This window comes from Camelus dromedarius, unplaced genomic scaffold, assembly GCF_036321535.1.
Source record: "Camelus dromedarius isolate mCamDro1 unplaced genomic scaffold, mCamDro1.pat HAP1_SCAFFOLD_197, whole genome shotgun sequence".
In the NCBI taxonomy this organism is placed as follows: domain Eukaryota; kingdom Metazoa; phylum Chordata; class Mammalia; order Artiodactyla; family Camelidae; genus Camelus; species Camelus dromedarius.
The window spans coordinates 1,553,967-1,581,455 of NW_026989761.1; the positions used below are offsets into that span (position 1 = coordinate 1,553,967).

The 27,489-nt window shown below is 41.5% G+C and overlaps 1 long non-coding RNA gene across 1 annotated transcript; it reads left to right on the forward strand.

The window, feature by feature from the left end:
• Positions 1-170: 170 nt before the first annotated feature.
• On the forward strand, positions 171-25,880 carry LOC135320570 (uncharacterized). Its single transcript, XR_010379772.1, has 3 exons — positions 171-838; positions 13,314-13,409; positions 24,836-25,880. It is a non-coding gene; the product is annotated as an uncharacterized LOC135320570 (long non-coding RNA).
• The last annotated feature ends 1,609 nt before the right edge of the window (positions 25,881-27,489 follow it).

The following is a 27,489-nucleotide window of genomic DNA, read 5'->3' on the forward strand; positions in this document are numbered from 1 at the left end:
ATTTTAGTAAGAAACATGAGCAATTTTTTTACTTTTGCTTCTTAATAACGGATAAGTGGCCCAACTACAGTTTTGTGAACAGGGATGCTGTGCGGGCATAGGGGTCACAGCAAATTCTTGTTGGGGGTGGTCGACCCTGCAACATGTCTGATGCCCTGTGAGTATTGGTGAGAGTCCCCCTAACCAGGGGCTCTCTTCAGGAACCACCATGTGGGCATTGACCTCTGGAGACTTCTTTTTCAGCTGTAGGAAATTTTTTTTAGATGCTGTGATGAAAAAATCACTCCAGCTGGGGATAATCAGGGAATAAAGGAAGGGGAAAAGGGCTTGGAGTAGTGTAGAAGAGAAGGACAGAAGATCAGGGAGCCTGGGGGCTTGGGGGCAGGGCCTTGGGAGAGAGAGTAGCAGAGGTGGGGAGGGGCCCGGCTCCAGAACCAGCTCCTGCACCTTTCCCTGCACCCAAGCCTCACAGCTTTTAATTGGGCCCAAGACTCTTTCCTGTCTGGATGTCACCCTGGGCAGAACGTTGAGAATCGAAGGTAAGGTGTGGGCAGCACTCACCTAGGGGGTCACTGAGGACTTGGTCAAGTCCACAGTGCCTTTTCTAGTCATGTGTCTTCACCTGTTCTTTATCTCAGGATCTGAGAAGCAGGAGCAAGGAACTCAGGGAGAGATCCAGGAAGACATCTGACTCTGTTAAGAGACGACAGTCACAGCGACACGGGGAGCGAGGACACTTGCAGCAAAGTAAAATGACTTCACAACTATTGCATCAGAGCTGCAGGTGTGAGAGAGCCTAAGCCTGTCTCAGAGTGCAGGGGACAAGAGGAAAGGAATGGTAAAATTAACACTGACAATTGAAATTTTGTTAAATAGCCTGCTAATATTAATTGTATCAAATGAATGTATGCAGGTGTATTTCTATGATCATTTATAGGTACACACAACCCCACCAGCCCCTCTTTCTCCCATCGGGGATGGGCTTTCTCAACCACAGTGCCCCTCCTGGTTGAGTGGGCCACGCTGCGGGTCCTCGTCTGGGGCCAGGCTGCTGCAGGACACTGAGTCCCCGAGGCACGGCCTGGGAGACATGACAGGAACATCTCTGCTCATAACTGAGAGCCTCCGTTTCCCCCTGCAGTGTAAGAATGCCGGTGACTCAGTTAGAAGCATGCATCCAACCCGTCCTTCCGTGTCATCACCATCTAGAATCGGTGCCTGAATCTTCTGAATTTCTCCAGAATGTGGTTTAAAATCACCTTCGACAATTGAGTGTGTGTCCTCTTACAAGTGGAGGAATTGCTGCCGTTTCCCTGGAACTTACTCACCACTAGTCCATCTGATTTTTCTGTGCTAGGATTCAGTATGGCATGCTAAAAATTCTGCAGTCAGATCTTGAAACACTGATGAAGAGGATTATTTATTTTATTTCTTTATATGATAGTGTTTTACTTTCAAAATTCAGAGTTTTCGGTTCTTTCAAAAAATTTTTTGGGGGTTGGAGAAACAACTTTGCTCTTACCATCTCTGTGACCTGTTGCTTTGTGCCTCTCACCTGTCTTCTGTCACTTGTGAGGTGGTTCCATTTGTGACCCTGTCAGGGTTGTTCATGTTATAAAACATATAGTCTGTTAAAGTACAGTCCCTTTTACTCCGAAGACATTCCACAAATACTCCTTAAATCTGGGTGTGGTTTTAAGAAGACAGAATCATTAGAACATGTACTTGCAGGTTGCTAGTGCAAAATCCCCAAATCAATAGTCTAGCTCAACATCTAAAATCTTTCTAATCTACCTTGGGTTTGTATGGATAAGTGAAGCAGTTTGCTAAGAACTCAAGACCAGGGTTAGAATACAGGCTGGTGTAGCTCAGCAGGTCCTCCCAACCTGATGCTCTGCCAGAGGGAGGGGCCGAGGGGAGAGGGCTTGTCCTGCCCTCCCTGAGCTGACAATTTGATGGCAAAGATCTTTATCAGGTGAAGAACTGGGAGTTTCTTCTAAGAAGAGTGGGTTTGAAAAGAGTCCTAAAACCGCGGGAGTGACACAATCCCTTTTGTCTCAAGTACGTGAGAGCGGCTGTGGGGACACTTGGGAGACTCGTGAGTCCAGGTGTGCAGTGTTGGTGGCTTCCACTTGAGCGGTGGGACGGTCAGTGTGTAAAAGCGAACAGATTGAAGGCATGTTTAGATGGTAAAAATGAAAGGATGAATGCTGTCTGTGAAGGTAGGATGGAGGAAGGCCCAGGTTTCTGGGTGGATTAATGAGGTAAGTGATGGTCCTGCTGTGCTCTGAGGAGGGAAAGCTGCAGAGGGAGCTCTGGGGGAAAACTGATGAGTTCAGCTGTGGGTGAAGTGAAAGGCTGTTAGATGTGTGGACTGGGAGATCTGGTGAGAGCAGGTACTGAGTAGGAGGAGGGGAGAGAGACCTTCAAATCATTTTGTCTTGTGAACATACAAATAAGTATGAGTAATGACACACAACACCTCTATATTCTGGATTAAAACCCAGTAACATTTTTCTATATTGACTGCAGAGGTTCTTAATTATTTTTTAATAGAAATAAAAAAATAGAAACAAAATAGTGAAGTTAATGAACATCTTAGAGTTGATGTGTGTCCTTGTATGTATTTTGATACCTCATCTGTTTATAACCATAATCTACAAAAAGTTAGCTTGTTTAGCATAAGAGTTAAACAGAGGGACGTGAAACACACTGTTGGGGGTTGAGGCTGATCACCTTGGGCAAACTATGTCGCCTCTCTGTCCCTTAGTTACTTCTTCTGTGACTGCCTCCAGGCCCCTCATCACAGCTGATTTCCTAGACTAGATGTTGGGAGGGAGGCTGCTGAAGGGGCTAAGAAGTGGTAACTGCTTGGGATACTGAAGAGAGACGAAAACCGATTAAAGCCGAGAAAGTGAGTACAAATACCCTCAAAAAAGGAAAAAAAAAATCACAAAGTGTTTTGAGCCACTTAGCGTAAGGGAAACAAAATCACGTGGACCCAATTTTCTTGAGCATATGAGTATAGTGGGTGGAAGGGTGTCATCAGAAAAGTGTTGAGAAAAGGCCTTTTGGTTTCCCTTGACATTTGCAGTAAGGATGGGAGCAGAAGCGAAAACCCCCTGTTCACTGTGGAAGGTGCTTTTTTTTGCAAAACTGACCAAAGGTTGGAGACAAGTCATCAGCGGTGCTGGCAAATGAAGAGACTTCTGGATTGGGTGGGGCACTTGCTGTGACTTCCAGGTGGCCTGCTGGCTGGGGGCTGTGAGGCGGGCAGTAGGTTTGCAGGGTGACCGGGGCATAATTCCTGGCTCTGAGGCTGCTGGTCTGACTAGCAGACCTGAGCACCCGCAGACCTAATGGGGCAGCTCGGGATGTGGCCTGGGACACCTGCCTTTCTGAGGACAAGAAGAGGGCTCCCCTGAGGGGGTGTCCCTGTGGAGAGTGGAAAAGTCCTCCTGCAGGGGAAGAAGTGCCTCTGAGCAGGGGGAAGGATGCACAGGCAAGACCAGCCTGAGCATGGAGGTTTTGGGAAGCCGGAAGTCATAAAGTGGCCCAAGAGGCCTTGTTCCTGCGAGATTGGAAGGAAAAGATGCTGAAAAAGCAGGCTAGGGTCAGACCGTGTTGTGGGTTATGAGTGACAGTAAAGGACTGTTCAGGCAGGCACGAGAGAACCCTGTGGGCGTCCCAGCTGGGGCATCACGCCAGAGGGAGGAGCAGAGGTATGGACTTTGCCACTTATTAGCTGTGTGACTTTGAGCAATATCACCCCAACCCTCTCTATATATATCTTCATCTGTAAAGTGACACAGCTCGTGTCATCAGAAGGCTTAGTTTAGCTCTGATCCTTTAGTCCAGTCCTGTCAGTGCTGCCCTGCAAGGTTCTGCAGCAGCTGCTCTTACCCTGAGAAGGGAGGGCGTAGAGGGACATTGTAGTGCCCGAGGGCAGGAAGGGGTTGCTTTAAAAGCAGACATGTAGCCGCCTGCAGCTGCAGGCCTGCAGGCAGTTTGGTTGATGGTCCTGGAGAGGACTTTGGAGGCCATAGCATCATCTTAAAACTTGTTTTCCCTTGGGGACCGGATTTGCCTTTGCAGATTAATGTTGAAGATTTGGGCTTCTGGCAAAGCTGTTTTCAGAGATGAGTATATACATAACATATAGTATAAAATAAAATGCTTTTATTTAATCTGTGGGACTTTGTAGCTGTTTGGAGCAGTTCTGTTGGCCTGGTCTCCACGGAGGACACTAGGGTTCAGCAGAGCGTGTGGGAGGGCAGGCCAACCGCTGTGCTTCTGCGGGGGGTTCTCCCCAGCATGGAGCTCTGTTAAGTTGAATCTTCTCTGAGTTTGGTTGCCAAGCGTGCAGACAGCAAATTAATGAGTTCTGGTGTGATTGTATAATGACAGGAAGAAAGAGGAAACCGTAGTTTTTCGGGACTAGAACATGCTTTTGGTTCCTGACTCAGTGTGTTCCATTACAGAATTGATGAGTTGTGTCTATTCTGGGACTTCATTGAAATAATCGTTCAGCCTAAAATTTAAGAGTTATGTTTTATTTGGCGGGAGGCCTCGAGCCTGGATGACAGCCTCTCAGATCTCTGAGGGACTGCTCCCAAGAGGTAGGGGAGGAGCTTGGATAAATAGGAGCTTTACAACAAAGACCAGGTACTTGGAACAATAAAAGATTGCTTGTTATCTAAAGAAAGCCAGATATCTCAAGTTCAAGTATTTAGTGCTTTTCTATGTATGGGATGAAGCAAACATATGGGTTATTGAATTCATTCCTTTGGCAAGCACCTAGCTATCTAGGGACAGTATCCTGTCCTTTCTTATTCTGAGTCTGCTCAGAGGGCACCACTGTGAGTGGCTGAAAGGCTGGGTTTCAGGCATATCCTCGCTGGGGTGTGGCAGCAGCTGCTGAGGGCTTGGTCTCAGCATTCTTTGTTTACTGACATGGTTGCAGTATTTTCACTCACATTGTAGTATTTTCATTCACAGTGCTCCCCCTTGGTCCTAAATTCGACCTATATTTTGAGAGACATTTCATGACCAATTTTGTCCCACGGTGCTAGGATGGCTCATTCCTATTTCAGGTGAAGAATTTTCTGAGCTGCCATTCAAGGTGTTAGGTTTTTTTATCAGGGCCTGTTGATACTAAAAGTTTTCTGGATCGCCTGTCTTACTAGTCTATTATGATCCAGGAAATGTTTGCCCTTCGTTGCTCATTCCCATACCTAGAATCACACTATTACATTTATTTTATGCAGGGTTAAAAATTTTATCTATTTCTTCAGGATGTTTAGCCATCATCAATCTTGTAGGCCTAGTTACACGTTGGGAAATGTAACAGACAACAATTTAATAAAATAGAGATCATATAACTAATATAGCTAGTAACGTTTTTAAGTAACGAGTAAGAATTTAATAGTAGAGAAGTTGTATATTTGGGTTAAAATTTTGCTTGTATTTCTGATTGAGTTTGAGTGATCTTATGAGAAAGTTCGTATTTATGGTCAGGCTCCGAGCAGGTATTAATTGGCCAGGTGAGTTCTCCCACGTTGTAAGATCAACAGTGGCCTAAACAGAACTATAAATTATTTTTAGAATAACGTTTCTGAGGGCTATCTAGTTAGAGCCTTGGAGTAGGGAAACCCACCAAGGTAACACAGAAGTACTAGACATAGGTAATTTACCATAAACTTAACAATTGGAGTAGTTCATAATCAAAGGTAGGAGAAATTGTCAAAGTAATTGGTATACAAGCCTGGTCCGTTGTCTTGGGTCAGCTGTCGAGCTCAGATGTCGTCTTCTTCTCATCCTGGCCTGGTAGCTTTTTCACCATTTTGGCATTGTTTTCAGGTGAGCAAGTGCTCTATAGGCCAGTGCATTGCAGTGGCTGTTTCTGATAGGAAATGAATCCGAAATTCCGTTTCCTTCAGCTTTTGTGTGTATGGTCTAGTTAAGAGTACTTGATAAAAGGTCTTTCCATTCAGGTTGGAGACAGTTCTTTAAGTCATGCATGTTCCAGTATGTATAATCCCCTGGCTTAGGTCATGGAGCATTGGAAATTTACACAAGGATAGATTACTGAGCTTCGGAAACAAACCTAGAGTATCCTTTTCATAATTAAATTAAACTGTACAGCAATATGACATAAAAGCAAGGAATGATCTGGGAAGTGTCTTAGTAAATATAGACCTCAATTAACAAAACTAGAACTTAATATCCAGTAAAATATAAGATTTTTTCTCTCTAAAATTACCCTCATTTTTCTCAAAGCCAAATCAAGATTAATTTCTTTACAAGTCAAGTCTGATTATTTGATCATATAGGCTTTTTTAAATTGGCTGTGTTGGAACTTTTAATAAGGAGTCTCAGGGTAGAATGTTAATAAGATTTGCTAAGGCCTGGAAAGCCCCGTCAATGGCTTGTCATGGATTTCTGCCTTACAAATTTAGGTAAATTCTTTTCTCTTTAAAATCCTTAAAATACCTTGAGATTCCTATATCTGTTAGGAGATGATCTTCCTCATTTGTCTGATAGAGCCACTGGGGACCTAAGAGTTTTTAGTCTATTGAGGGATCAGATAGAGAGAAAAGATAACTGTTCCAAGTCTGATTACATAGGTATAATTTATCAAATTGCTGTGAATCATAGCTAGCTTAAAGAGAAGAGATTCTTTATGTCTGGGAAACAGGTTAAAAGCCAGTAGTATTTTAAACAAAATCAAAATTTATAAACATATTCACCAGTTTACTCAGTCCCATGTAACTAATTCTTTTAATCACAGTTTTCATTGGAAATTTAAAATTTCTTACCCAGTTTAGTTCACTGCTATAGTTTGAAATTTATTAGAAATCAGTAAATCTCCTTGAAGAGCAAGCATTTTGCAAAACCATCAGAAGACAACCATTAACTGTCTATAAATGACAAAAGATTTAAAATCATGGTTAAACACCGTTACACTATAATCGATAAAGAAACCTGGTCACTATACCCAGAATTATCACTGGTAACATTTCAGATATACCAGAATTTTAGGGAGTCCATATAATTTCTACAATATCTATATTAATAATATTTTCTCATACAATATAACCTTAGAAGATTTATTATTCATTTGACAATATCATGTTATTTAACACGCCAATTGAAACTTACTCTTTTAAAATCTCTCTTTGGGATGTTTCAGGGGCCATCTGTAACTTCCCAAACTTAACTGGAGATTAAAAGAACTTTAATTAGAAATTGATATCTGGGGATCTTTTTAAAAGATTTCAGAACACTTGGTCAGATAAACATATAGGTCACTGTAAAGCAGTACTTATTCATTAACAAGAAAATACGTCAAAGGTAAAGGCAGAACAGATCAGTTAAGTGGTATAAGAAGGTTTACAATCTGTTGCTGAAGGTGGATTAACATTTCAAAAAACATGTTTCCTCTTAACAGCGAGAAAACCAAATCTAGTCTTGTACCAACTTACTTCTAAGATTCATTTACTTTGCCCAAGTTGATTCTAAATTTAGCCAATTCCGACAACGTACGAAACTCTTTCCTTAGGGTACCTCTTCCACAAGCCTTCCACAGCTTTCTATTCTCATATTAGTGTGTCCCTTATTTTCTCTTCCATTCAGAAATAACCAGCTTCAGGACAAAGTCACTATTTTTCACTAACAAAATATAATTCCATTCTTATATCTTCCTTTACACATTTATCTTACTTTCCTAGGATACTGAGATCATTCCCTTAAAAATAGAGTCTATTTCAGGGTGGCACCAACCATTTATTAATATAACTAAACACCTTTAGTTTCTCTGTAAGAGTAAGTTAAATGTTAAGTAATTCATATTTCAATCTTATTTTATCTGAAAATGGCATAGCTATTAAATAAAATCCTATCATTTAACTTAATTTAGCACAACTCTAGAATTTAAAGATACCAAACATTTAGAGATTATGTTAAGCATACATTTTAAAAATATATTTTAAAAATTTACCCAAAGCTCTCATCTCATTTGCATTTAATTTACTTAAAATTTTACCACACCACATTACTGTTATTTTTTTCTTGACAAATCTTCACCAGATATAACAGGATCTTATTTGACTTTCATTAAACCTAGGTACAGTAAAGGTATTATACTTAATATTGATGACTTTAAAGATGTCTATATTAATTAGAACAAACTTAAACTAAACAATATCAAATATTATCTTAATATTGAATTTTTCCAGTTCACGTGATGCTGAAAGTCAATTTGTTCAGTTTTTATTTTAAAAATACTTAATTTGTAAGCTCTTATTTTTTACGTCAATTAAGCAGAGATCTTTGACTTTGATTTTTTTTTTTTAGCTGTATAAATATCTCACATCTGTAATGTGTATGCAGGTTTATAAACAGACAAAAGCTAGAGATCTCATAGCTTCACTTTAAAAGTTAATTATAATATAGGTATAATAATAGTTCTAGTAGGCTGAATTTGCTTGCTCAAATCACTAAGGCTTACTATTTATGAAACAGATATTTAAGATTTCTTGACAAAGTCTGAAGGACCCGTCAGAGTTCTGAGTTCTAAAATGCCAAAAATTTCTTGGCCCTAAGTTTTATCTCATTGAGCTAACTAGGCTCAGTCCTAGGTCACTGTTTCTGTATTTACATTTCTGGTCTGCAAGACAAAGACACACGCTTCCAGTTCCCCAGAGAACTGCTCTGTCACCCAGAACCAATTGTATCTCCTTAATTGGCATTTTTTTTATCAATCAGGAGAGCTGTAAACAAAGAATTCAATGTTTTAAAACTTTAAGGTTTACTTTATCATGTCTTCCAAAGCTTGCATAAGGTATTTAGTGATGTCTCTTTTCCTTGAGTTATAAGTTAAACCCAGGGTAAACCTCTTATTATATTTTTTTTATTAGCCACTGTATATTAGTTTTTAGTTCTACGTTATATTGGATGGCTCATGTAACTCTATTGGTTTCCTTTACTTTGTTCAATTAATATTTTCTGAGGGACAGATATGTGCCCAGCCTTATAATACCAAGAAGGGGAAGCGTTTTTCCATTGAAACAGATCTATCCCACAACATAATTAAGCAAAAGGTTTATATAAAGACCATTTAAATATACCAATTTTATAAATATTTATCTCAAATTTTTTAAATCTTATACCTTTAATTTTTATATTTATTAGGTTTAATCAATAATTTTTATTTCTAGAAGGATTGCCAGAAACTTTTTGTTGTTGTTGTTCATTGTATCTAATTTTATAGAAAAGTCTCTAGGATGCCCAAGTTTCAGCCAAAGTGCTTAGGTCCTACTCAATTTTTAATTTGATTAATTGGTCTGTTGTCCCAATCATTAATCAAGTATATCAGTCTATATATACATATATTTTAAACTGTGGCAAATAAAATGGACTTGTTTGAACTTTAATGTTGGGGGACAGTAGGTGATCTCTTTGGCCCTTTTTTTTAACTTTACTAGTGTAGTATCAAAACCTTGTATCTATTCCAAAAATGTCCATTTTATTTATCTCATTCAAAATAACCATATAAAAATATTTATCCATTTGGGATAAGCCCTTATCTTTTTTTTTCTGACATTTTTACAATCCTTTTTCCAGTTATTCAACTTAATTACCAATAATTATTCTAAGTTTTTATTAACATCTCTAGAACCATTTATTGGAAAGGAAAAACACAAATGTAGCTTTTCAAAACAGTTTTTTTTTTAACTAAGTTCTTAGGTTAACAATTAGATATATTTTTCTATCTTTAAACTTGATTTTAATAGGTACCAATTAAACAGCTGTTTATCATGAGATCTCTTTCAACTTTCACAAATTTAAAAGCTTTTCCAAATTAAAGGATCCATCATATGGCCATCAATTTATATATATATATATATAGTGATTTTAAATGAATAAGATGAAGAGGCTTTTCCACATGAGAGTGGGGGTGTTGCCTAAATAAAATTCAAAGCTTTACTCTCCAAAATCTAAAGGCCTTTGTGGTCCAGGCTGATGCAACAAAGTTTAAGATGGCAAAATATCTGAAAATTGGTACAAAGAATTGCTTAGAATCCAATTTATTTACGTGGCCACCATATGTACGCAATACTTGTACCTTTTGTATGGCAGAGTCCAAGGTTTCCTTTAAAAAGAAAGTAAACATACATATACGTACATAAACACACTTAAAAGACCCAGAGAAAGATAAAACGTTTACATTTCAAGGACACAGGAAGAGAAATTCAAGTTCCCCCTAAAGTGGATTTTGTTTTTATAAGTTCAGAATTCCAAAAAATGTTTCTATCAGGCCTGATTATTTACTTTCAGATTGAGATTTTCTTTTCTAATTCCCAATTAATGTTGTAAGTTTTGTATGTACATAAACCTGGCTGGGGTATTAATTGGAGGCTGGCAATCTGTCATTTCTTTTTCTTTTCTTTTCTTTTTTTTATTTTTTTTGAAAGTTCTATTCCCCATTGTAAGGTCGGGTACTCAGAATAAATTTGCTAGTAAGATTTCCCGCAGGGACAACTCTATGGCATGAAGTCTTTGTCTCTACCACTCCTGCAAGATTCTCTGTCACCCGAGAAAGCTGTTACCAGCCAGGAGGATGGTCCCATTTTTGGAGTTGAATGGTTCATCATAAGAGTTTTACTTTTATCCTGAAAAATTCAATGGATGTAACCAAATTGAGGAAAACATTAGACCAGCCTCTTACCTAACCACTCAGTCCTGAACCCAGTGTTTTCAACTTGGACCCACTCAGGACGTCTCCACTGGGTGAGTATTTTCCTAATAGGTTTCCACCAGCCCACTTCTGACGTCTCTTCAATGTGGGTATTTCCCGTTACCTTTCAACGAGGTCCCACCCAGTATGTCTCCACTGGGTGGGTAATTCCCCCCAGTCTCCTTCAACTGGAGGGCCAGGTACCTGGAAACACCGCCAAATAAAACTCAGGATTATCAACCAATATATGAGATCCGAGAAACAGGAGAGACTCACCCAAATTCATCTGGACTCCCCGAGGAGGCGGATGGTCACAAAGGGCCACTGCTGGTACAAAGGCCCCAGTTACTCGGAGAGTTCAGGTGGAGAAAGTCTGCTCTGGGTCCCTTCATGGTGTCCAAAACAGTTGACTGAAATACATGTGCCACCTAAAATTTAAGAGTTATGTTTTATTTGCGGGAGGACTCGAGCCGGGATGACAGCCTCTCAGATCTCTCTGAGGGACTGCTCCCAAGAGGTTTGGGATGAGCTAGGATATATAGGAGCTTTACAACAAAGACAAGGTTGTTGGAACAATAAAAGATTGCTTGTTATCTAAAGAAAGCCAGGTATCTCAAGTTCAATAATTTAGTGCTTTTCTATATATGGGAGGAAGAAAATATTTTGGACTCACTGAATTCATTCTTTAGACAAGCACCTAGCTATCTAGGGCCAGTATCCTGTCCTTTCTTATTCTGAGTCTGCTCAGAGGGCACCATTGTGAGTTGCTGCAGCGGCTGGGCTGCAGGCCTTTCCTCGCTGGGGGGTGGCAGCAGCCGCTAATGACTTGGTTTCAGCATTCTTTGCTTACTGACATGGTTGCAGTATTTTCATTCACATTGTAGTATTTTCATTCACGGAATGATTATGGATAATCTGCAACCTTGGAAAGCAGCCGAGATGGAATTACTGCAGGTACCTTCTACTTTAATAAGCCGTGTGCAAACATAAACATGGAGGAAGCATACGTTTGGATTTGGTGGTGTAGGGAAGGGTTTCTGCACATTACAGGAGAACGCAATGCAGAATTCCTTAAGTCCACCTTTCTTTTCTGTAGTGGTTTCTGAGAACAGTTTATGGTAATTAACCAACATTGACAAACGGTGGCACACATTGCATTTAAGAGCTGGCCGACTGCACACTTAGGTATTGGACAGGTGGAATTCATAGGCAAGTGATCAGGTGGCTGGGAGAGAGTTGGAGACAAGGCCTGGGCCCAGAATCCGGTTTAAATCGCCATTTCCTCACCATAGGGCCTTGGACTAGAATGTAACCTCTCTTAACCTGTTGGTGAATCTGTGAAATGGGCATGATATTATTCGTTTCTTCCTGGGATTGTTGTAAGTTCTGAAGAGTATTGTAGCACACATGAAGCACTTAACACACTGGCATTTATCAGTGTTCACTGTGTGCGGCCGCCCCACTTCGCGTGTGTCAGAGCCGTAAAGGCAGCATTTGTCTGTTGAGGACGCACTGGTAGCCCCTTGGCTAGGTTATGAATTTGGTGATTTCCTTTAATCCTTGTAACTCTGTGTGCCATGGGCATTTATTTTCATGGACAGATGAGGAATCTCAGGGTAAAGAAGACTGTAATTTGCCCAAAGTCAGATCATAATTTTGGGTGCAGTGGCCTCGGTTCAGCATGTGCCCCAGGGCCTTCTGCCCTCTCCGTTCAGCAATAGAGCCAGATGTGGGGTCAGCTGTTTCCCAGCCCAGAATATCTGGCAGGCCGCAAGACACACTGGCCCTGCGCTGCTTGAGCAAAAACTCCGGGGGGAGGCAGTTATAAAAGGGATAAACATAAAAACAGATGACAGCAAACTGTGATCAGCACTGAGAAGGAAAGGAACACACCTCGCAGTGCAGAGCTGCGAGCTTTCCCATCAGTGCTGCTCTGGGGGCGTTCATATCGGCTAAACAAACTCTGCTGCTGCACCAAGGCAGGAAGGCAGGGAGCGTGTGGCCAGGTAGACAGGGCCTTGTTATCATACTCATTACCCATTAAGCTGCAGCTGTCACGGGCAATTACCTAGTAAACAGTTGTCGGCAATAATCATCACGCACTTTTCTTGGTAGTTTTATTGGCCCCACCTTTGAGATGAGGTCATTGAAGCTGGGGAGTTTGCTGCATGCCCGTGATCACCTTGGAAATACCCCCACTGGTCTATCAACCTAGACTGGTGTGGCTGTCATGTCCCAGCCCTGTGAATGGCATCGTGTTGCTTCTCCCAAGTGGCCCAAATGACTGACATTGATATTCTTAATTCGTAGGAAATGGTATGTGACAATAGGTGAAAAAGGTAGTAAGAAATTTTTTGGAAAACTAGAACAAAATCCAATTCTTCCCCAGCTGGGGAAGCGCACCCAGTGTCACCCACCCTACTCACTGCCTGTCACCTCCTCCTTGCTGACTCCACGTTCAGAAGCCACTCTGAGCCTTTGAAGAACATTTTGCCTCATGACACTGTTGAATAGGACCTGCGAACCCTCTGTCCCTGGTTAACCCTCTCTTCAAAGCCATTTAAATTTTTTGCAGGCTCCTCAGCTCAGATGTAAGAAAAGACTCTTTAAACTTCTTGATGCAGCTCCTTAATGAAGATCTTGTGAAGGAAACCTACTCAAAACCTGGGAGGTATGCACACAGTGACTGCAAACTCAGCACTTTGTGATGTTCAGTATCAGATTCGTGGGTGACTCAGGAAAGGCTTTTATAAGGTAACAAGGGGAAAGTGAATGGACGCAGGATGTGTGAGACTGAAACATCTCGGTCCCAGCCAGCAAGGCACCTGCGTTCAGGATGGTGGGTGGGGAGTGCAGAGTTGTCACAAAGAAAGAAGTGGTGGGATGGGAGGGAGGACAGTTAGGTACTTTACTGGGGAGGGAAACAGTGGGTTGAACATTTCCTGGTTGAACAAGAGGACTGTGACATGATTTGCTTGTATTTTGGAGAGAAGGGTTTTGTGGGGACAGGCCTAGGGAGAACGCTGTCAGGCTGGGGAGTCAGCACAACAGGGAAACACACAGAACTGGGCAGACCCCAGGGCCCCTGCTGGGGAAGAGGCTGCCTGCCAATTCGAGCCCTGGGGGCTGCTTCTGTCCCTTAGCTGGGGCCTCAGAGCTCCCTTCACAACCCAGTCCTGTTGATACAAGAAAAAAAAAACGTTAGGCATGAGAAGGGCTGTGTCTCAGGCTTTGGATGAGCCCCTGGGATGTGCCCCACCAGATTTTGTTCCTTGGCTTCATGCAGTAAAGAATTCAAGAGCAAGCCAGTGTTGAGTAAAGGTATATTTATTCAGAGAGATACATTGAAAGGCAAGAGAAACTTCACGAGTTGTGGGGGTTTGATGCTCAGATTAAAAGTAGGTACACACTCCACATAGTGTGGGCCTTCTCTGAAGAGGGAGAGAGAGTGGTGACCCCGAGGTGGTGTTTTGTTGCTCTTTTTTCTTGGGCTTGGTGGTTTCATATGCTAATAAGTAGAAGGATCAGCCTTAGGGCAAGGGGCTTGTATTCCCAGAGAGTTGACCATTTCCCACCCTTTGACCTTTTGTGGCTAGCCTTGGGACTGCCATGGTGCCTGGGGCATGTTATTCACCATGTTACTATTACAGTGGGTGCATAATGAAGCTCAAGATCTGCTAGAAGTTAAATCTCTTCATCCTGTGCCTCAAGGCCTATTGGGGGTTGAATCCTTCACCATTATGATGTTAATTGTTGTGGCCTTCCTTGAATGGATGTGCTCTGCCCCCTTCCATCCTATCTCACTGTGATGACACAGAGAGAACAAAGGCCGGGCCCTGCCTGTGCTCCTGCATTTAACAGCGGGAGGTGAGGTGTGGGCTTATGATGACTCTGAGTGGTGAGAAGGATGTTTCAGATTTTCCCACGTGAGACATGGGGACCTGCCAGCACCCACTGCAGAACTATCTCACGGGCATCGTCGCTTGTGTTGTTTTGGAAACAACAGGCCAGCCAAGAAAAAAGCACCACACAGAGGGTTGGAGTACTGAGATTTATTACCCCGGCGGGCTCAGAGGGGCTTCTGTTCCGAAGCTCTGAGCACCTCCAAGACCTGCATGTGAGGTTTTATAGGTTTAATTACAAGTATGGGGCTATTAGCCAATAAGGCTCCAACAACAAAAAGCAAGGAATCAGTACACTGAAGCTTATCAATTTGGAACAGATCACATTACTGACAATTGTTGACATCGGATTTACGAGTTAGCCCAGCAAAACTTACATCAGTAAACGGACACTTATCACACTTAGATTTGTGACTTAGCTTGTTAGCCCAGCTGGGCTTTTCCTTCACAGTGTCACTCATCTTTTCTGTTTTTTTTTTTTTTTTAAGTATTTAATCCAAATTTAATATCAGGATTATTTGGGAAAGAAATTTGTCTTTTTCTTTTCTTTGGGGCTCTTTGGGGGGGTAGGTAATTAGGTGTATTTATCTGTTAGTGGAGGCCCTGGTGTTCGAACCCAGGACCCTGTGCACGCTAAGCACACGCTGTACCGCCCTCCCCATCATCTTTTTCTTTTTGCTTTATCTGTCAAGAATCTTACACCTGAATTTCTAGTCGGCCTTTAACACTTGCCCTGACTTCATGGAATCCATTTTTATGACTTTACCTCCCCCTGGTTTCATTTAAGTATTGAATCTCCATTTTCTCTTCACTCTCAGTTTTGCCTTTTTGTTGTTATGGTTGTTAAGCTGTGTTTGAAAAAATTGTTTAATTTCTCTTTTAGCAGGAGGCTAAAAGTAAATAAATATGTAAACAAACAGCACACTTAAATGCTTTTATACATTCTAAGCTGTTTAGTAGTTACTTAAAAACTGAATTGAATATTAAAGTGATAACATTTTTAAATTATTTTTTAATTTTTTACAAAGATATAGCTGATTTAAAATATGATATATTTCAGGTGTACAATAGATGCTCCATTTATAGTTACTGTAAAACATTGGCTGTATTCCCTGCGTTGTAAGATACATCCCTGTAGCGTGTTTACATTATATGTTGCAGTTTGTATAAGAAAGTTGGGTAACGCAGAGTCTGGGATGTGGCTGTGTCTGACCCAGGTTCACGCTCACACTGCCTGTTAGAGCTCAGGCCCTCACTCCTGTATGCAGGAGAGCGAGTGGAGGTAGCTCTCATCAGCGCTGGTACCAACCTCTGAGTGGCAGTGAAAGCAGTGACTGTGTGTGGACGTGCAGTGTTGTTTCAAGAGCTTTACATGCATTTTTGCATTTAATAATTAAAGCCCTCCTGTGAGGAAGCGTTTTATGATTTTAATGAATAAAACTTTTTTTTGATATTGATAGACTTCAAACCTCCGGAAAATTTACAGGAATAGTACAATAAACACTCAGATACAGTTCACCTTAAAGGGCACTATTTGGCCTTTTGTGTCTGGCTTATTTTAGCATAAAGTTTGAAGGTTCATCCATGTTGTAGCCTGAATCAGTACTTTATTCTTTTAGTTTGATAATATCCTTTTTCTTTTTTTTCGTTTTTGGTCTATTTAAAAACATTTTCATTGAAGTCTAGTCAGTTTATAATGTGTCAGTTTCTTTTGTACAGCACAACACTTCAGTTAAAGAAGAACATACCTGTATTCATTTTCATATTCTTTTTAAACATAAGTTACTATAAGATAATAAATATATTCTCCTGTGCTATACAGTATAAACTTGCTGTTTATTCTATACATACTCTGTATCTGCAAATCTTGAACTCCCAATATATTCCTTCCCACACCCTCTCCTCTCTGGTAACCATAGTTTGGTTTCTATGTCTCTGTGTCTGTTTCTGTTCTGTAGATAAGTTTATCTTTTTGTTTCTTTGCTTTATTTTTTGTTTTTTGTTTTTTGTTTGTTTGTTTGTTTTAGATTCCACATGTGAGCGATCTCATATGGTATTTTTCTTTCTCTTTCGGGCTTACTTCACTTAGAATGACATTCTCCAGGTCCATTCATGTTGCTGCAAATGGCATTATTTTATTATTTTTTTATGGGTGAATAGTAATCTATTGTACAAATACACTACAAACTCTTTATCCAGTCATCTGTCAGTGGACATTTAGGTTGTTTCCATGTCTTGCTATTGTAAATAGTGCTGCTCTGAAAGTTGGGGTGTAGGTGTCTTTTTGAATTACGGATCCTTCTGGATATACGCCCAGGAGTGAGATTGCTGGGTCATATGAGAGGTCAATTTTTAGTCTTTTGAGGAACCTCTATACTGTTTTCCACAATGGCTCCACCAAACTTCATTCCCACCACAGTGTAGGAGGGTTCCCAATTCCCCGCAGCCTCTCCAGCATTTACTGTCTGTGAACTTCTGAATGATGGCTATTCTGACTAGTGAGAGTTGATACTTGATTGCAGTTTTGATTTGCATTTCTCTGATAATGATATTGAGCATTTTTTCATGTGCCTCTTGGTCAATTGTATGTCTTCATTGGAGAAATGTTTCTTTAGGACTTCTGACCATTTTTGAATTGAATTGTTTGTTTTTCTTTCTTATGAAGTGTAAAAGCTGTTTACATATTCTGGGAATTAAGCCCTTGTCAGTCTCATTTATTGCAACTATTTTCTCCCATTCCATAGATTGTCTTTTTGTTTTGCTTATTGTTTCCTTTTCTGTGCTAAAGCTTGCAAGTTTAATTAAATCCCACTTGTATATTTTTGCTTGTATTTCTATTGCTTAAGTAGACTGCTCTAGGAAAACATTGTTGAGATGTATGTCAGATGTTTTGCCTATGTTTTCTTCTAAGAGGTTCATAGTGTCTTGACTACATGTTTAAGTCTTTAAGCCATTTTGAATTCATTTTTGTGTATGCTGTGAGGGAGTAGTCTAACTTCATTCATTTACATGCAGCTGTCCAGTTTTCCCTACATCATTTGCTGAAGAGGCTGTCTTTACTCCATTGTATGTTCTCACCTCCTTTGTCAAAGATTCAATGACCAAAAATTTGTGGGCCTATTCTTGGTAATTTTGTTTACCCATTCATTGATGGATGGATATTGTTTGTAACCTTTGTCTACTCTGAATGATACTGCCATGAATATTGATGTGTAAGTTTTTGTGAGAATATATTTTCATTCTGTTGGCTGTACAGTTGGCCCGCCATATCTGTAGTTTCCACTTCATGGATCCAGATGGCTGGTTGTAAAGGGACTCGAACATCCTTGGATTATGGTATCCAGGGTGGGGGGTTCCTGAAACGAACCCCCCGAGGATACTGAGGGATGACTCTATATGTAGGAGTGGAATTGCTGAGCCATATATTTCTAACCTTTTGAGGAAACACCAGGCTTTTCCAAAGAAGCTGCACCATTGCTCCTTTCCAACGGCTGCATATTGAGGGTTCCCATTTCTCTGCCTCCTGACCGACACTTGTTATTGTCCATGTTTTGATTATAACCATCCTAGTGAGTGTAAAATCAGATATCATTTTGATTTTGATTTCGCAAGTGATGCTGAGCATCTTTTCATATGCTTATTGGCCAATTGTGTATCTATTTAAATACTTGGCATATTTAAAAATTGGGTCGATTTTCTTTGTATTGGTCAGTTGTAAGCATTTGTTTTATATCCTGGATACTAGTCTCTTATTAGATATATGCTCTGCAAAATTTTTCTCCTATTCAGCAGATTGTCGTTTCACTTTACTTTTTTTAAACATTAAAACAATTTCTTTCTAGGGGAGGTAATTAGATTTATTCATTTTATTTTTCTTGCTAAGCACACACTCTATCACTTGAGCTACCCCCTTCCCCTTTCATTTCACTTTCTTGATGATGTCCTTTGTAACAAATGGTTTTAATTTTGATGAAGTCCATCTTATCTTTCTTGTTTTTCACTTGTGCTCTTGGTATTGTATCTAGGGAGCCATAGCCTATCCTAGGACCACAAAGATTTAAACTATGTCTTCTTTTAGAAAATTTATACATTTAGTTTTTACGTTTCTGTCTGTGATCCATTTTGAATTAATATTTTATTTGTTATATAAAATACGGGGGTCCAGATTCCAGAATCATTCTTTTGCCTTCAGATACCCAGGTGTCTCTGCACCATTTGTTGAATAGACTATTCTTTCAATGGAGTGTTGTTGGCACATTTCTGGAAAAACGACTGTAAATGTAAGTTTCCCCCCTGGATTTTTTATTGTGTCTCATAGATTTTTGCATTCAAACTTATGCCAGTACCATAATGACTTTAGTACTATAGATTTGTAGTAACCTTTGAGTGAGTCCTCCAAATTTGCTCTTCTTTTTCAAGATTGTTTTGGCTGACCTGGGCCCCTTGCACTTCCATATGAATTTTGGCATCAGTTTTTCAATTTTTGCAAAGAAGTCAGCTGGAATTTTGATAGGGACTCCATTTAATTTGTAGATCACTTTCGGGAGTCTTAACATTTTTAACAATATTGTCTACCATTCCATGAACATGGGATGCCTTCCATATATGTAGATCTTTTAATTATTTTTTTGGTGATACTTCAAAATTTTCAATGTGAAAATCTTGTAAAATTTTCTTAAATGTATCTCTCATTTCATTTTTTATGCTGTTGTAATTTGAAAGGCTGAGCTTCCTAAGGGTGGGACTATATATCAATTTATTTATTTCTAGGATTCCTACACAGCAAATACCCTAGATTTATATTTGCTACATAAATCTATCCACAATTCTTCCCACCCCCGTGTCATAAGAAACCAAGACCCAGGTTAAGCTACCTGAACTCCTATGTGGAAGTGAGAAGTGAGACCCTTGGGTGGGGCTTTGTGCAGATTGTAATGAAAGCTTATTCACTATGGCTTCATCTTAATTTCTTTTAAACAATCCTCTCAGTGTATATAGTCAGATACATTAAGAACATGACCTTTTGATGTGCAGAGGAGCTAAGACAATAATTTTCAAATAATTTCTAGTGAGAGTGTTGTACTTGAAACCTAATTTGAATCAATCTTTGAAGATTTATGTTTCAGGAGCTTTGACTATATAATACCTGTCTTTATTCAATAACTACAACTAAATGCTCAAACAACATGTAAGAGTTTGAGCAAACTGCCCCTGCCCCGTAGTGCTGGTTGGCTGCAGCTGTAACTGGAGTCAAGGCTTACCTATCCCAGTACGCTTGGGCGGATCTGCTCAAAGGGGTTCGTCCAATAGTTTGTCAGTAGTCTTTTGGACAAAGCCATAAAACATTGATTTAAGGTTGCTGGAATGGAATCTATTTTATTAATACTAAGTAAGCACATATTGAGTGCTTACTGTATATTGGGAATTGTCCCTCAGCTTCATATCAATATTATTTCGCTTAAAACCTCTCATATTTCCTTGTTATTCATACATTGCAGATAAGGAGACTGAGGATTAGGTCTTCTCTCTTTTGGGGGGAGCTCATTATCAATGATGGGAAGTTGTAAGGAAAAAGATATTGATTCACCCTGAGAAAATATTTTTCTGAGAGTCAGCAATGAATAGGGTGACCACTGAAGAGGGTGATCATTGTTCGATTGAGACGATCCCCGGGTTGTAGGGAGTCAGCATCCCTGTCCTGGACACGGCACGTGTAGCACTGCGTGGTGGGTGAGGCGGCGCGGCCGCGCAGGGAACGCGGATGCCGGGCTGTTGGGCTTTGCTCAGGCCCGGTGGGGCTTTCTCCTAAGGGAAGTGGAACGTCATTGTCAGATTTTAAGTAGGGGAGAAGGGTGCTCTCGTAGATCACTTTTGTCTTGTAGAATGCTTAGAAACAATTAGAAGGCTCGGCAGGAGGTGATGTGATAAGTCAGAGTAGGGTGTTTTTGAGGTGTAGCAGTGTTCAATTTTCAAGTGACTTTCAGTACCATGTTTGTGTCTCAGTAGCCGTGTCACTTTGGATGACACACTCAAGGAAGTGAAACAATTTATCTTATTAATTGAAACAGTGATATACCGACTTCCCAGGACTGCTGTGGAGATCCAGTGAGATAACGTGTTCATAGTGTGCAGTGTGGTCCCCAGCACAGAGTCAGTGCTGAGGGAGTGCCAGTGAGAACCTGGTAGGTGAGGTGTGGGTGGTAGGACTCGTTGACTGAGGAAATTGGGCCCTGAAGGAGGGGTCCAGTCACATCTGTGAGTGATGGGACTGAGCTGGGAGAGGCAGACAGACCTTGACCCCGACAAGGGGCCCTGGGCAGGACGGCCATGGGAGGAGCACCATGAAGTCAGCTCTTTGCAGGTGGAGTTGGAGGTGCCCTTGAAACATCTAAGTGCAGTGCCACAATCACAGAGGAGGTCTAGGCCCGGGCTGTGCATTTTCCTATAATCTCAATCCCTGAGGACGCCGAGGTATTGATCATTGAACGTGAAGACATACTTAAAGGACAAGTGAATAGTAGTATCATCTCTGTCATCAAAGCTCACGTCTCTTTATTCATCACCCACTTTGCTAATTGGGTACTTACAGAGCTCACTTCACCGTCCTCACCTGGGCTCAGGCTCCACAGAAAAGATCTTATGAGTCTCCCTCTCTTCCAGAAGAAAACACATTTAGCTGGTAGACTTCTCTACTTCGCCAGACTTAGAATTTTAGTTTGTTGATTTAATTCTGCTTTCTGTTGGCCGTCTCCTGACAGGAGAAACATTTTACCTCATAGTCAGTTTTCAATTAGTTGTTACTGAGAATTGCTGATCTGATCCATAGTGTATGTTTTCTATTAACTTTGTAGAGTACTTATCATTTTTCTGTCTTTGCCCTTTAATTTTGTTTCCTCTTCAATGTTCTATCCTATTTGGGGCCTTATTTTATTTTTTAATTAAAAAATGTCTGTTAGCAGTTAAGAAAACAAAAGCAAAGAAAAAATGCACATGATAGCTAAATTTAGAAAATATCTATTGTGTTTTCTGCCTTGGCAATGGAGGGTTCTAGAAAGTCTTGAAAACCTTCATTACATAAGTTCCTTAAAATGCTGATTAAGAAATAAGACCTTCCTTCCTCATCTTTCAAGCTGCACAGCTAATTGTGAAGTAAGTGAGGGGAAATCCTCAGAAGACATGTCAAACCAGAAAGCAGGGATTCTGGGAGATACGCGAGCCTTAGAAGCCCTGGGGGGCCAGTTGGCTCCTGAACTGAGTTTCAGTTGCCTTGACAGGAGGTCAGGAGATGAGCCCAAGGCCTCTCACACTGGGAGTTGGATGGCTGTTCTTATGTAAGGCCAAGCACATCCTGAGAATCCTGCTTTATAAAAGGGTGAATTAGAATGAAAAGTAAAAAAGCATTCCTCAAGGCAAGGAAGTAAGGAAAGTTAAATTTTTTGGAAGCGGGGAAAAATAACATATCCAATGTATGTATTTAGTTTAAATCTGTTCTGGCATGAGAGTGACAACAAGCTCCTGGCAGAAAATCACAGCTCCTCCCGGAAAGAGAAGTTGTGTTTTGAATGAATCAGTGGACAGCCATTCCGAAAAATGTCTCCAGAGTCTACTGGATCAAGATACTGAACCCAAACTCCTCCCTTCCATGGTCTCATTTAAATAACCAGAAAGGTTTTAAAGGAAAGAAGCCATAATCATAGTTCTACTTATTGACATTAACATATGCTAGGAATTCAGAGGTGACTATGGAGTTGTCACCTCTTTTATGGACCTTACTTTCTATTTGACATAGTTAGGGAACTTGGTGGAGGGTGGTTTTAGTCTGTTGCAATTAGCCAGGAGAGGAGATTAAGAAAGCAGTGAAGGGCGGGTGACATTTTTAGCTGAGGACAGTCCTGTTCAGTTGGTTTGTAATTGCAGGCTCGTTGAGTTGTCACTGGAGGGAATTGATCTTATGGAGTTTGGACTTAACTCAGGCCTCTTCAGAATGGACAAGTGAACCTGGAGAAAGACAGTCAAATCTGTGCAGACATTAAAGTCCACGTGAACGTGCTGTATCCCTGAGCCAAAGATAGGACAAGTAGGCAGCACTTCTTGAGGACAGAGGAGTGGTTTTTAAGGTTCTCCAAGAATGAAGCCCAGGGAACCGGGATGGCCAGTTGTCAAACTGTGACGTTGCTCTTTGGACGGTGTACCCACCGAGGTTATTGGCCGTTTATAGGTTTCCATTTCTCTTTAATGCATGACAGGTGATGAGGACGTGGGCATACACTTTTGACATCTTGTCAAAGTGACTGGGTACCTGCCTAGAAGGGCGGGCACAGCTACGGCTGCGCCATACATCTTGCCGCCCATCCCGTTCCCTGGCTCCGTGATCACGGCAGAGTGGTTCCTTGATGACCTGTCCGTCTCCTCTGTGACATAGTAACCCAACAAAATACCGGAGCGTATTAGCTTGGCTTTGTTCTTTTCCATCCTTCCCTTCAAATGATGATGACTGATAATGGACCCAGTTACGTTTGCATATGATTTACACGTAGTGCTGTCAGTACAAACCTTGTAATCCCCACTGTGTGATCTAGAGAAGAAAGTTACATTCTTTCCAAATTGTATTGATGCACTTATGTGGGAAAATGATGTACGTTTGAATATGTATTTCCTCTCTGAATCATCATGGCTACAGATGAATATTTGTAGACATGGAATGAGTTTACTGTATTTGAACTGTATGGTCCCCTAAATTCTCCCCAGCTTTTTAAAGTCATCACTGGAGTGCTACCTCCACAGTGTCCCAAAGCATCCACCACTGCCTGTTCTTCGGACACTGTGAGTTTCCAAGTTGGAGAAGGCTGCTGGCTGTTGAGGCATTCTCTGGCACATCTCTGGCTGGCTGATGTGAGCTTAGCACACAAGACTTGGCAGACAGTATCTAACCATGGTCACGTCCATTTCTGGAACACTCATGGAGGATTTTACACCTATGCTAGTGGCATACGTTATTTCTTTTAGTTTTCAAAACAATCATAATTAGATTTTATCACCTGTATTAATAAGGAAACTGTCAAAGCGAGTGATGTGCAGACTTTGGACTGGAACACGGGTCTTTCTGATCCCTATCTCTGTTCCCTCCCCAGCCTATCCTTCCAAATGTCCAGGAGACTCTTCCTCAGTCTTGAGTTTCCCACTGATGTTACCACTGTCTTTGTTTCTGGAGAGGAAAACAAGTCTAAACTTACTTTCCAGTTGGAAATGGAATGGAGAGTTAACGTTGGAAGCCGGGAGAGTCTGTCCTGTGATGAAGCGGTCTCTGAGCCACTTCCATGGGGACGTCACGTCACTGTCTGGGCCCCTTGCACAGCCTGTGCACAGGTGATAAGCCAGATGTGCCGAGCAGTCCTACCGGACAGGGAAGTGCGTTGGAAATGAGTTTGGGTATTTGGTTTCATTACATATGTTCCTGAGGGCCTTGGCCTGGCACTTCAAATGGGACCACTCCCTGTCCCACAGACTCATGCTCTGGGCCCGTGCAGACCTAACGTGGCCTCAGCCTGGGCTCAGGGCCCGTGGTGATGAGGAGCATTTTAGTCCAGTGTCTGCCGGAGGCTCTGACACTTCTGGGCCATGGGAATTTGTCCAGGATGATAATAAATCCTCCCCGAGATTCAGATTTCCTTGCCTGTGAGCCGGGGTAGTAATAGTTTCTGAAATGATTGTAATGATTCAGTAACGGGCACAGCGTGTGCTGGCAGGTAGCTGGTGTTTAAGGAGCAGAAGTCGCAGTCACTCTGTCAGCCTCTCACTGTGTGCTCTGTGCTTTGAGAGGTTGTGTGTTTGGTGAAAGTCCCGCCCAAACCCTAGGGTGTAGATGAACTGTTGTTCCTTTACTTTCCCGTCCTTTTCCTATTTCCCTTCTCTGTGTCCCATGTTTAGGTAGCAGATTCCACTGTTTCAGGGAATACGGACCTTTCTAGTAAAAGGAGAGGCGGAACGCGGAAAGGTGGGGCCCAGAGTGGGTTTGGAGCATCTGCACAGCGCTGCTTCCCTGCATTTCTGCATCCGGTCCCATCAGTGCATGAAGTCAGCCTTCCTCTTCCTTCCTGTATCGTTGGGTCTCTGTTTTAAGGGAAAATTTTTTACGTGTCTTTTTTCCATTACATGTTTCGTTCAGATGCTTGTTGCTTTTTTCCCTGTGCTTCAGCATTCCTAGGAGAGAATTCAGCAGTGCAGCATCCTCTCCGAGCTCTATGAGTTGATCGGCTTCCACCGCAAGTCCGCCTTCTTCAAGAGGGTGGCCCCCTTGCAGCGCGTGGCCCCCGGCATTACGGAGCCTGGCGCGAAGGCCTGCTACCGACTCCTTCTGCAGACGCTTCCTGGCTACAGTCTGTCGCTGGATCTGCAGGACTTCAGCAAAGGTGTTGGAACTAAAACATTGCTTCAGTCCCATTAACCATGCCTGGTTTGGGCCCTGCTGTCCTGTCTCATCAGGGTGAATTCTGATTCGTTTAGAATAGGGCTCAGCAGACTTTTTCTGTCAAGGGCTTGGGAGTAAGTATTTCAGGGTCTGCAAACCTCCTGATCTCTGGTGCAGCTGCTCAGCTCTGCTGTTCAGACGCCAGAGCATCCGGACATTCCACACACCCACAGAGCTTTATTAACAGCGGTGTCTGGGGCTGGATTCAGTGTATGAACTGCAGTTTGTCCCCACAGCCTCCTCATTATTGACGCCTTCAACAGAGCATGCATTTGCGACACTGGGTGAACCTGCACTGACACGTCATCATCACCCAGAGCCCAGACTTGACACTAGGATTTACACTTGGTGGTGTGCACTCTGTGGGTTTGGACAGATGTGCAATGACATGTATCCACCGTCACAGCATCATACAGAGTAGTCTGTCTTAGTGACCTTAAAATGCTCCGTGCTGCACCTCATTCATTGCTCCTTCCCCTCTAGCCTCTGACAGCCACTGATCTTTTAGTCTCTGTGGTTTTCCCTTTCCCAGAACACCATACAGTTGGAATCAGACAGTTGCGGAACCTTCCCAGATTGGCTTCTTTCACTTAGTAATATGCATTTAAGGTTCCTCCATGTCTTTCCATGCCTTGATAACTCATTTCATTTTAGCACCAAATAATAGTCCATTTTCTGGCTGGACCACAGTTTATCCATTCACCTACTGAAGAACAGCTTAGTTGCTTCTGAGTTCTGGTGATTATGAATAAAGCTGCTATTAACATCTGTATGCAGTTTTGTGTGTGGACATAAGTTTCCATTTCGTCGAGTAAACACCAAGGAGCACAGTTGCTGGATCATGTGTTAGGAGTACGTTTAGTTTTGTAAAAAATTGCCAGACCGTCTTCCAAAGTATCTGGGCCATTTTACATTCCCACCAGCAATGCATGAGAATTCCTTATGCTCCACATCCTCACCAGCATTCGGTGCTGTCAGCGTTCTGCGTTTTGGCAGTTCTGACAGGTGTGCAGTGGTACCTCGCTGTTTCAGTCTGCATCCCCTTGATGACAGATGCTGTGGAGCACCTTTCCATAGATTTCTTTGGCATCTAGATTTTTTCTTTGATGAGGTCTGTGTCAGGAATTTTGCTCATTTTTTAATCAGGTTGTTCATCCTTCTTGTTGAGTTTAAAGAGATTTTGGTATATTCTGGATATCAGCCCCTTATCAATGTGTCCCTGCCCTTCACCTGCAGCACCGGAGTTGTCCTTTGGGTCTCAGTGGAGTGTCAGCTCTTCAAAGAGGTTCCCTGTCTTCCCTCAGCCTAAATACTGTCCTTGTATTTTTCACTTTCATTGACTCATTTTGTTCTTTTTAAATAGCATTTCCCATAATTTGTAAGTATATTAAAAAAAAAGGGCAATGATTGAACACCACCTCCCCCACCAGGCTGTGTGCCCTGTGAGAGCAGAGGCCCTGTCCCCACTCACCATTTCCCATGACAGCACATGTCACATGTCCATGTAAATGTGTGTAACGTGGGGCCAAACCTGATGAGCAGCTATGATGACATGTGTTGGCTACCATTTATTGAGTAGACTTTGTTTCTGATGTAAATTATTAAATCACATGAATGAAACTTGTTTGTTTTGAAAAATAAAACAACAAAGCACACCTCCATTTGATTGGTACTTTCTACTTAGCCTTCTGACACAGGAGGGGATGTTCACAATCATTTTCTGGAGGAGGTTGGGGAGGTAAAGTAAGAGAGTGAGATCAAATAAAGTAAAAATGATAACTATCAGTTGGCTTTATTTTCACTAAGACATAAAAGTTACTTTAAACCCTATCTCAGCTGTTGTTCTGTTGTTTTAAACATTTCTCATAGAATTAAATGGAAGCCCACTAAACCCTGAAAGGGAAATTGTGTGCTCAGGTCCTGAAAATTGTTTATGTCTATTTCTTGAAATGCACATTTTCCCTGCTGGTTACAGAAATTCGAGGCGGGAACACAGACGTGCGCTGCGTGTCTGCCGGCTTCACGGGCTGCTCACTGTCATTTTCATTTTCTTGTGTTGCAGTTTATGAAGGTTTTCCCATGAGATATATTGCTCAGCCTTTTCCTGAATGAAGGATTGAATTTTCCACAGGAAATCTTATGAAAGAGAGTGACAAGGCACATGGGTTTCCCATAAAGGAATACTTAATGTAATAAACTCTCACTATGGTGAACCTTTTTTAATACAAGCCAGTTGAAAATTTTATCACTTGGTCATAGGCCACAAATCTGTCTTAAGAATAAAAAGATTCAAATTTTATAGAAGAAGCAGTTTGAATCAAGTAGAAATTATGATTTGTACACTAGTTGGTGTTAGAAATTATACTCAGTCTTATCATAAT